At 41.1% G+C, this 8754-nt stretch overlaps 1 long non-coding RNA gene across 2 annotated transcripts; it reads left to right on the forward strand.

Annotated features, from left to right (window-relative positions):
* Positions 1–2176: 2176 nt before the first annotated feature.
* Positions 2177–7154, forward strand: LOC139831083 (uncharacterized). Of its 2 annotated transcripts, none has more exons than XR_011745463.1 (3): positions 2177–4224; positions 4306–5757; positions 6883–7154. It is a non-coding gene; the product is annotated as an uncharacterized lncRNA (long non-coding RNA). The 2 variants fall into 2 exon arrangements; XR_011745465.1 differs by lacking the exon at positions 6883–7154 and having other exon boundaries at positions 2177–2537; positions 4138–4224; positions 4306–6868.
* The last annotated feature ends 1600 nt before the right edge of the window (positions 7155–8754 follow it).

Raw genomic sequence — 8754 nt, forward strand, 5'->3', positions numbered from 1 at the left:
GTTCTACTGTTTTCTGCAAACAATCATCATCCACACTATACATCTAATCCTTTGTTACAGCAAGCCGGTGAGATTGACAACCTCACTGTTACGTTGGGGCAAAGTACTTTGGTTGTGTTGTGCAGGTTCCACGTTGGCGCCGGAATCCCTGGTGTTGCGCCGCACTACATCTCGCCGCCATCAACCTTCAACGTGCTTCTTGGCTCCTACTGGTTCGATAAACCTTGGTTTCTTACTGAGGGAAAACTTGCCGTTGTACGCATCACACCTTCCTCTTGGGGTTCCCAACGGACGCGTGCTGTACGCGTATCAGTCATCTGCAGGGAATGAATCTCCTCCTTGGTCTCAATTTCAGTTCTTGAGTTTCCTCCCTCTTTACTAAGAAGAGCATCAAACAAGGGCTTATATTTTTCATCCATCGCTTGCAGCACTGCTGCCAGTTCCCCCGACGTAACACCAGATGGAGCCTCTATAGATTTTTCACTCATTATCTAAATCCTTCTCTCCCCCAAATCTTATCTGAAACCTCATGTTCCACCTTCATACTACCTAATCACTGAGGTGCACTCCAATTCACAACAGCTACAGCCTCACCTTGCCTTTCCTAAAGAAGGTATGTCCCAACCTCCAGGTATCGTCAGTTGCAAGCACAAAAGGCATGGTCCTCAATGTGACAGAGGTGACGAAACACAAGCAGCACTAGGCCCTCCCACCGGGCCTCCAAATCTGTCACAAAAACCCCAGCAGTAGCCGCCGCCTCCACACAGAACACCGGATCACCATCGTTGTTGCCGCCGCCGCCCAACACCGACCGTCGCAACCCCAAGGGTCCTCTCAGGACAGCCAACGGAAGATCTTGCCACGTGCTCTGATACCATGTTGATTAACTAACATGGATTCAACTCAGCTTAGGATCTAAGGGAGAAAGGGGAATTTTTGTTCTGTTCTTGCTCCGAAGCTCCCGATGGCTCTAGTAGCTTCTTCTCTCTTCTCATTGTATATATAAAATGTATAAGTTACACTTTAGTCCCTCAACTTCACTATTTTAGAACCTAAGACCTACCACATGTTACCAATAATATCACACTTCTCAAGACAAGATGAGTCTACAATATAATAAATATAAATTGATATCATACATATGTTACTCCCCACTATGAAGGTAGTACCATATGAATGTTACTACTCTATGTTACTTTCCACTATAACTAGCCTAATATAAGTAGTAACATCACACACTCCAAAATATTTTGGTGACATGGCATGAAAATAAATGAAAAAAGAGGGTGATTTGGTAACTAGCTATGTTACCATAAGGCTGCTCATAGTGGGTGTAACTTCAGCAGTAACATAGGGTCCAACTCAGCAAATTTGTTGATGTGACACTGATTTACTGAGGAGAGAGGCAAACAAAGTACTCCCTCCGTCCCGGTTTACAGGGCCTACGCGTCTCTGAAGATCGTTAATTTGACTTATAATGTAAATTTTATACTATAAAATTATACCATTAGAAAGTACAACATCTGAACTTTCTAATGATATATATTTTACAGTATATATCTTGCATTATCTCTACTACTTAAAAAGACTAAAGTGGTTTCTTATTCTGCCATCCACAATACGTTTCGTCGTGAGGTGGGTAGTCGTCCATCGTCCCGCCCCTTCCTTCCTTGGCAGTTGATGTCCCTGCCCGTAAATGAAGCAGCAAATTGAGCCATCAGATGCTCCACCCGATTTGCACAACCACCGCCTCCTTGTTTCCTCCTCCACACCAGCCGACAGCGCCCTCCGTTTGAGCTGGGCCGTCGCCAACGCGCCTCACCACCAGCACCTCGGCCCTGCCTCCGCCCCGCCCACCGTCCGAGTAGGGTCGTCGCTGACGCCCTCACCTCGAGCACCTCCGACCCGCCTCGGCCCCGCCCGCCGTCCCAGTTGGTCTGTCGCCGACGTCCCTCAGTTCCAGCGCCTCCGCCCCTCACAAGGATGGGCGCCGCCGCACCATCCCAGCGTAGGCCTCCACGTCGGCCGCCACCCGCCAGTCCCGGCTCGGGTGTCGCCGACGCCCCTTCACCTCCAGCGCCGCCTCCGCCCCTCCCAAGCTCAGGCGCCTCCACCGTGTCTCCAAGAAGCTTTGTTCCAGGAAGCCACCGCCCAGCACGGCCATAGGACGCTGCCTTCCCTCACCCAGATCGACAGCGTACTGCCCCTCACCCGAATCTCCATTAGTAGCGCAGACGACCCTGCCCATCTCTCTCTTCCTCATGGCCGGCACCGCGATCTTCCGCAAGCACCATGCCGGATTGCCGGCCGCGAATCTGGAAGCAGAAGAGGTCAAGTACGAGGATTTGCTCTAAAAAAATGTACAATGATTTACTCTCAGAGGTCAATCGGATCGGGGGCACAAATTTTTTTATTTTCTCTGCCTGAGCAGATCGGGGGAGTCGGAAACCTAGCAAAGCAAGCAGCGCTGCCGCCGGTCAGTTGATCATGTTTCACCCAGCGCCCTTGGTAACCTCTCCAGCCACTCCTCTTCACAGGTATTTCGCTGCTCCCTTTGTAACCTCTCCGGTTGCTCCTCTCAGTATCGTCTTGGGCATTCAAGATTCTCAGATGAGCCATGGATGGGTTATCATCTTCGGTTCTAGACTATCCTGAGAAGTGCTGGACTAATGGGACAACCGCCACATGGTCGACTGCTTCAATGTCCATCCCTGATGCCTCCCTTATAATTCAGATTTCCTCCTCTTCTTTCAGTGCAAAGGATATATGCATCGCTTACAGATTCCACAATATTTCTTATATTGTTCAGTTGAAACCGGTCCACAGTTTTAGTTGGACATTGTTTATATACAACCTTTAAAAATCTTCACGTTGTATCTAGGAATTAGGGATGGGCTGATTGAAAGTTCCGTATGCCATCTTCATGTTGCTTTTGTTTTTCCGGGATCTGCTTTAGTTGTCGGTTACCTCCATGTTGTCATTCATATCCAGGTTATTTCTTAGTATTGAGTCAACCTACAGCCCGTCTTAGACTCTTTGTAAGGAGCTCCGGTTCATTGCTCTCAAGGCTCTGCTTTTTCTCCGATAGAGATATATGGAAAGGGAAACAACTCACCTTTAGTTATGTTGATGCTAGGCTTAGGACTAATAAAGGATTAACATGCTTTTGTGGAAGTTTGTGTTGTCCTGGTGTACTTCAAGCGGAAGAAACCTGAATTCATGTCATCATCTCTAATTCCTTGCAGGCAAAATTGAAAGTATACTCTATTTTTTCAGTTTTCTTGTGCTCGCTACACCAAGTTTTATATATTCAACATTTATCTACCTGAGTTCATGTCATTAGATCTAATTTCTTTTCCTCCCAGTGCCAACTTAGATGGTGGACTCTTTTATGTGCTTTGGTTGTTTTTTTCTAGACCAGGACATTGTGGAATCTGGATTTGAGTTACTAGCTTACTACTAGGATGCAGGTTGGGGAATGAGCATAGAAATAAACTAGGACACATGTTGAGTTACTATGCAAGAAAGAATGAACTTGCATTATCCATGCAATCTGGGGCTGAAGTATGTTCCTGTGGGGTAGCATATAAGATACAACACGTTGTGACATTAATGGCATTGTCCAGTATAAAAGAAGGTGAACTGATGCTTATTACTAGGACGCAAGTTGTGCTTAAATGTTGTTCTCTAGAATGTTACACAGTAAACAATCCATATTTTGAAGTAAAATTTATTCTCATTTTGTCGTTATCTATTGCTAATATTATTGAACCATGCGGCTGTTCAAAATCTCATCAGGCTATGGAGGTTTAGATTCTTTATTTTATCCATAGTCCACGATCCCCAAACTATCTTTCACATATGAGTTATTAGAATTTCATCTTCAGTTAGCATTACCAGGTGGGATTTCATTTTGAGATAGGTGTATATTCAACTTCGGCGATCATATATATTTTTCTGGGTTTGGACCGCGGAAACTATTCAATTTATTTTGGTTAGTTGCGTGAGTTGGTGTATTGACTGCAATACCCCAAAGTCCATGTTCCTGCACCTACTTGTCATTTATTCTATAGATTATCTTTGTTTCTGTTCTTTTCTCTTATATTCAAGAGAGATTCTCTTACCATGTGTGTGTAGATCTGAAGGAAAAGCAAGATATCCACTCTAATCAAGCATCGGCCAGATTATTGAGTTATTAAACCACAAATTGTTGCAAGGATTCAGGTATAAAGCTTCCTATTTTAATGTTGTTCTAGATACTCCTCGGTTCAGTTGAGAGATTTAACCCCAAATTTGTTTATGCAGAGTTACATCTTAATCATCTGCTTCAGTTTCGCATCACAAATAATTTGTTGGAGTACAAGAAGGGGATATTATGATTAATGAAGGATCCATCCCCAATTTAATCCTATTTTTCACAAATATGTATTTCTGTTTTATATTATTACCATACGGGATATTTGATATTTGATAATTAAAAAATACCACCCTTAATTTACCATAAATTCTTTTTGTGAGGCTAATAGTTGGCACATAGTAACTAATTTCAAGACTACAAATAGGGAATTTCCCTTGAACTGAAGTCGGCTCTGAAATTTTGCTAATGCTACTATACTCTGGTTAGTCCCCTTTTAAGATTGAGATTGTGAGATATTGCGGAACTAGAACTTATTCCAACTTTATGTTATTTTTTGGCCAACAAAATTTATTTGGTGATGTGTAGTCCCTCAAAGTGGCACTTCAACAACAGGGTTCATGTTGTCCTATTTTCAGTGTCTATTGATCAGTAACATGCCCCTTAGTTCATATGATTCTCGATTGATTTCTTTGGTTATTAATTTAGTTATATACATGAAGAGGATTCTAAAGGAATCAATTTTAACCATTTGATTCATTCTTAGAAGATGAACAGACCTCATCTGAACAAAAAAATGAACAGGTCTTCATGTCATCCTCAAACGTAGGCTTCAAACGTAGCAGCTGAAATATTGGATTTTCTTGCCCGTGCACTGCCAACAAGTGAATAACACAAGCCTTGATTAGTTTAATCTGATTTCATGCACCCACAACGCCGGTACCAACTAATGCTTTTACATATGCATAATTTAATTGACCAAATAATAATAATGCTTTGATCATGTTTACTGCAAGAGAGTAGCATTGTGTAGAACAATAAAATAACTCTTTGTGCTTCTAACTGGATAGTGTACTGTAAGCTCCTTCAGTGGAACAATAAGATAACTCTTAGGCGTGTTCATAAATATGTGGAATGAACTGCCGCTATTGGTAACTCAATTAATGTCTATGAGACCAAATAGCAGTAATGCTTTGATCATATTTTGAGACCAATAATTTCTATGAGACCAAATAACAATAAAATAATGTCAACAATAATGCTTTGATCTTGTTCACCTGCAAGGGTAGCATTGGGTAGAACAATAAAATAGGAAATCCCTTGAACTGTCGCTACAATCTTGCCTCATTTTCTTTGCACTACATTTGCTTAATCATTTTCTAGGCTTAGTGCATGCCAAGAGGTTGGGAAAATGAGGATGTTTGTCTTGGTTAGTAGTAAGCAAAATTAGAACAAATGTTGTAGCTGTCAGCATCCTTTTTTAACAAGATCACTTCAAAAATAATTCTAGAAATTAATATCAATCACTATTTTAATGCAGCTCGAGATGATGTCTGATGCCATTGACAAAAACAGTAGAGAAAGATGAGGCTGGAGAAGAAACATAAGAGCTCACCAACCAGGTAAAGTGCTAACTATATTCTGCTCCAAATGACATATCATAGAAATATTCTCTTTAGTAAGTGTATGGCATATTGGCCTTCTCAGGTGTTGCTTTCTGGATTTGCTCGCTGCTCTGTGGATCTATTAATTCAATAAATGATGAATATGAACCTTTTGGCTAGATGAGTTGACATGAGTAGCTTGAATGCCTTGGCTGGTAGCGGGGGCTTTGCCTTTTGAATTGTTAGTCTCCTGCAAAACACTCGCACATTACAAACTGTTCAGACAGGTTTGGAGAAATGAAACAGACCCATCAATGGAACACTCATCCTTTCCATGAATGGAATCTCACCTTAAAGGCCAAGCCATCTATAGAACTCTTAGAACAAGCCCCCTTACTTTTTTGAAATATTTGAGAGTAGCACCTGTAGCCAATCAGGACCTGTATAACCGGAAGCCGTACATTAGTTATGCATACATGTGCCCAAGATATATTTCAGCATGCGGTTATGTGCGGTGTGTGTGTCCATGCCCAGCTTAATTATAGAATCTCACATTGTGTTTGAACTTCTACCCTGGAGATTTATCTCCTTTCATCCAACTGGTTTTGATCATAGCCAGCTGCTAAAAACTATCTTGTTGACAAATCCACTGAAAATATTGGTTCTCACGTATCGACACCTTTCAGTTAAGTACGACTCATTTATTATTGGAACCTTTCAACTGAACAAATCAAGGCAAGGAGAGTATCGGATAATAGATTTTTATTGTGTTTCTTACAACTTTTTATTGTGACTATTTAATGGTCCCTATTATATTGGGCAACGGTCATTTGATGTGTTTTAGGCATGTTTTCCAAAATAAGCATACATGACATTTAATTTTGCTACACGTAGCAAAAACACAGCCATATGAGTACTTCTGGATTGGTTGCTAGAAATCAAATGATTAGACCTATTATGCCTTCCCTTTACATAAGGTCCTATTTCTGGTGGGCATGCACTATCTACTTCTTTACAAAATTCATTAATTTTTAATTCCCTTATAGCAAGGTTAATAATGCTCACCTTCTTTGTAGTCAGTATGTATGCTCTATTTTCTCAGTAGTATATTTCACCGTGGTTATTTTTGTATTTGTCTGATAGGCTTAATATCAGACGAACTGGCGATGATGATGTATAGTAATTTTGGTATGCAAGTATGATCAGGATGATCTTGTGTGGCTTGCGGATATTTGTAATTATTAGATGATCCTTTTGTATTCTTATTGAAGAAAATAACACTACTTCATATGTAATTATTGAATGGGTTGATGGCGCCCAAGAAAGTGTTATTTGTTTGGAAGTTTTTATTTTCCTTAAAACAGATTGCTTGTACAGGATTCTTTGAAATGCTTATAAATTGTTGAAATGGCATGCTTTCCTAATCCCCACCTACCTCAAGGTACATGAAGAAATGAACATCTTGCCGCTTTTTTTAATAAAAGTTTCTGCTGATGTTACACTGCTGGTCTCTGTTAGTCTTAAATTCTGTTATATACCTTTATAATACATTGAATCATTGCAGTTGTGTTCTGTTATTACATAAATGTAATCTATGTTGCAAAAATAACTGAGCATGATTTACATATATTACCATTTGATTCTACATCATATGGTGGCTAGGAATTTATCTCTCATTAACTTTATGATTCTTTCACTTGTCTTTTGACTCCTCCACATTCACTGATTAAGAGGGGATGGTCGTCAGGGAGAGGTCATGTGGACGGACACACGCCACACACGCTGTTGTTTGAAAATAGGGACTGCAATTTGTGTTTCCCCAACAAAAAGTTATATGCACTCTCGGAAACAACCAGAATAATATTAGCATTTGATTCTACATCATATGATGGCCAGGAATTTATCCTCATTAGCTTTATGATCTTTCATTTGTCTTTAACTCCTGCACACTCACTGATGGAGTAAGAGGGGATGGTCGCCAGGGAGAGGTGAAGGGACGGACACACGTCACAGCCACACACACAGTGATGGTGAAGAGGAGCGCCGCAAGCAGGGACGAAGCCATGAATGAGGTATAAGGGGGGCAATCTTAGTATGAGGGGGCATGACTAGCTAAAATCGCACAAATAAGAAGCTGACATGCCTTGTGTTCAAAGGAAAATCATAAGCATAGGGGGAGCTACGCCCCCCCTCGACCCCCTTGTCTCCGTCCCTGGCTGCAAGGCTTCCCGTGATTGACATGAGGAGTGGGGCAAGCTTGTCGTTGGCGAGGACACGTGGCCTGTGGCGATGATGGGTGGGGGCGAGTAAAATGTGTAACAATATGAGCTTTGTTGGACCATCACATTACTTCTTGCCAAGAAATGTTATTGGCATGCTGAAGATACATGCTCACATAACATTTTCTGCTTAATAGTTGTCAAATGGTTACCCATTTTGAAAAACAAAGCTGCCAAATATTGTATACATGATTATAGTAAAAATAGTCGATATGTAGTGAAGATTATCTTTAGAGCACAACCACTTTCATGCAACCGTTGCACTTTAATCTCAAACACCATCTCATGTTTACTAGATATAAGGACATGTTAGCAGGCTGGATTATCTGAGCCTCATCATTATAGAAGTCGTGGTACACAAAAATGTTATCTTGTCATTGCGTTCGGTATTACTATATTGTAGTATATTATGGTATTCTTGATTTGTTTTGAATTTTCATAGTAAGTTTTGAATTATATATGTGCATTGAAAAATAAAATTTAAAGACCCGTGACAACGCACGGACATTTGTACTAGTATTGCTTAAATTGACAACTTAGAAATACGAGTAGGTCCTCTAAACCGAGACGGATGTAACATATCTATATCTAGTTACCGTAACTTCGGGCGTGCTACATGATTTTTTTTAATGAAAATCGAGCCGGTGCGGTGGGCTTCGTCAACAGTAGGAGTACTACTTCGCTTTTTTCCTACCAAGCTCCCCATCCATCTCAATCTCCCATGGCTTGCTGTCCA

The sequence above is a fragment of the Lolium perenne genome, chromosome 1 (genome assembly GCF_019359855.2).
Source record: "Lolium perenne isolate Kyuss_39 chromosome 1, Kyuss_2.0, whole genome shotgun sequence".
Classification (NCBI taxonomy): domain Eukaryota; kingdom Viridiplantae; phylum Streptophyta; class Magnoliopsida; order Poales; family Poaceae; genus Lolium; species Lolium perenne.